General features: G+C 50.6%; 1 pseudogene; it reads left to right on the top strand.

The window, feature by feature from the left end:
* The first annotated feature begins 1,946 nt into the window (after positions 1–1,946).
* On the top strand, positions 1,947–2,065 carry LOC120602569 (uncharacterized; annotated as a pseudogene).
* Positions 2,066–2,887: the final 822 nt, after the last annotated feature.

The following is a 2,887-nucleotide window of genomic DNA, read 5'->3' as shown; positions in this document are numbered from 1 at the left end:
CCCTTCAGAACTGCAAGGGTGGCAGATTTCTTACCTTCTCTCCCCGCTCACTTTGCATCAGGGTTGCAGAGGGTTGCACTGCATTCAGGACCAGGAGTGGAGCCTAAAGGCCGGGGCCCACGATGTGACAAGCAAGTCTGGGCTCCCTGTGCAGCAGCACGGTGGGAAGGCTGAGGCCTTGGAGGCGCAGGGGCAATTCAGCGCCGGGCCTCAAACGCGAGCGGCTGCACTCGAGGGTGGTGGCTTAGGCCCGGCCTACACTGTCCTTGTCCTCCACCCCTCCAGCGTGCCCAACCAGCACCCGCTCCGGACCGACACCCTCCTCAGTTCAGGAGTCCATCCCCCCGGTTCAGGGTCTCTTCACCCATGGCTCACCTTACCCACCACCACCTCTCCTGCAAGCCAGTGTGTTTTCACTCACCCGCTCACCCCCACACCCACCCCACCTACCGCCTCGCACGACAGCTGTTCCGAATTCGGTGCACCAACCTGTTCTAGTTCGAAGTCTGCGACTGGGAGCGTCTGCGGTGGCACGACAACCTGTCTCGAGCCCGACCTCTGCAACCCGGAGCGTCTATGGGCGTTATGGCGCTGGCTCCCGCCTTTATAGGGGCCAAGCGGCGGCACGAGCGATGTGTGGCGCAGGCCCCGCCCCCACACCCTGCGCCGGCGCATGCGCCCTGTGCGAGGCCCCGCCCCCGCCGGTCTGCTGGAGGCGCGGGAAGAACCCCACCCGGGCTTAGGTGTGGAGGCGTGGAGCATCGCTCTGTACCACGCCCTGAGGCGCAGCCTTAATCGTCCCTTCTGGCCCTCCTTCCTGCGCGAAGATGCCCTGGCGTTGGCTTTTCCAGAGGCCTGGACAGTTCCTTGTACCCCTCGTTCTTCCGGACTGTCCCCTCCATTTAAGCGTGTTGAGTTCGGACAGGTTATTGCTGCTTCTCAGAGCTCCTGGTCTCCTACCCTCCTTGGGCCTAAAACCGCTGGCTGTTAAGCAAGAGGAGCTGACCAGGGAAAGTAGAGAGGGAGGCGGAGACCAGCCCGGACAGGGTACAGGCCCGGGAGGAGGAAGGTTCATGCGGAGGGATGCCCAAGCATGCTTACTGCCACCAGGAATAAAATCAGGAAGAAGAGGCTTTGGCAATTAGGATGCCATTGGTTAGGGAAAGTGCTGGGACAGGAAGCCACAGCAAGTTGTTTTGTGGGGTATTTGAAAGTGAAGCTGGCAGATAACAGACCGCTCTTTATTTGCACATGAGAGAAGGGAAAGACTAGTACTTAACAGAAGTCACAGGGTTGTAAGGATTGTGGGGCTTGGAGGCTTTTTAGTTTTAGTTTTTGGTTTTGGTTTGGTTTTTTTTAGGTGTTTTTATCTCCTGAATGGGGAAACTGAAATGTTACAGATGGCACAGAGGAAGGGATGTTACTAAATGCTCTGATGGAGCAGAAGAGAGTGGCTGAAACTGGTTACAATGCTTTGCCTTGGACAGAACAAAGTCTTTGACTGAAATAGCTAAATGAAATCTTGAAGGCAGGAATTTCAGTGCATTAGTAGCTGCCGCTCTTGTTTTCTGTTTTTGTTTTTGTTTTTTTTAAGTCAAGAGGGGCAGAAATAGTACTTTCAGAGAATGAGGAATGACTGCCATTGTAGAATGACTGCCATTAGTGGGTAGAAATTGTGTTTGACCAGAAATTGCAGTGGGTGACACAAAAGGTTTTCTTTCAGATAAAGAACTCTGGAGATAAACTGCCTGAGAGCTGGTATGGTGGCTTCTTGGTATCACAAAGGACCCAACCATCTCTCTACTCCAACATCCTAAAAATTGACTTTCATCTTCAGCTTGCCTCATGATCCAAGATACCTATTCCAAGCATAAATCAGGGAGAAGAGAAGGCATACAGCAGCTTTCTGTTCTATCATCAGCCATGTTCTTAAAGAGTTATACTTAATCTATGGCCATGCCACCCTGTACACGCCCGACCCCGTCTGATCTCGGAAGCTAAGCAGGGTCATGCCTGGTTAGTACTTGGATGGGAGACCACCTAGCAAGACCAGGTACTGTAGGCATTTAAAAAAATAAATAAAGTTATACTAGAAAACCTACACAGCTTCAGAGTATAGCTCATTGGTTACCCACAGCTGAAAGGATGTGTGGGAGCTCTTGTCTTTTAGCTGGGCATGTTGTCAACTCTGAATAAACCGGATGCTATAACTAAAAAAGAGAGGAGAGCACAGATATTGACCAAGCAGGTAACTAACAGTGTCTGCTGCATTGCTTCAGGTAATTAAAGAAGCAGTATTTTCCTACTTTCATTTCCTCTATCTTATTCCCTGTCATCATCTTCCCACCTCTTCACAGCTAACTTTCTTTATAAAGGGCCATAAACAGTTAGTCTTCTCCACCTCCCACTCCTTCACGCAATGCAAATCTCGATTTTCTTGCCATTGTGCCTACTCGTCCACCCTCACCAAGGACACTAATGAACCAGTTGCTGCTAAGTGGCATGGACACTTTTTAGTCATTGAACATGACATCCCAGTTACCGGCCCAAATGGTTCCGTGCTGGCTGGAAAACTACTGCTTGGCTATCGCCCACGGGAACATAGGTTATCACCCATGGGAACATAACATTCTAACAATAAGCTTTCTGCTTCTGTACCCCTGCTTGCGCAACTGACCTGTAGGTTGACAGTTAGTAAATAGAAGAAAAATAGACTTTTGTGTTAAGACAGAATGAGGAATGAGATTTAGGGCTTAAAAACTCTGTACCTCTACATTTCAGGGCTGCTTAATTTGGGGTCTGCATACCCCTGGCAGACCCAGCTGGCTGAATAAAGAGTGTGTTTCCTATAACTCACTGATTTCTGGTGGTCTGTGTGTCTTTCGGG

Source organism: Pteropus medius, unplaced genomic scaffold (genome assembly GCF_902729225.1).
Source record: "Pteropus medius unplaced genomic scaffold, Ma_sr-lr_union100, whole genome shotgun sequence".
Classification (NCBI taxonomy): Eukaryota; Metazoa; Chordata; class Mammalia; order Chiroptera; family Pteropodidae; genus Pteropus; species Pteropus medius.
This window is presented reverse-complemented; position numbering and strand designations above follow the sequence as displayed.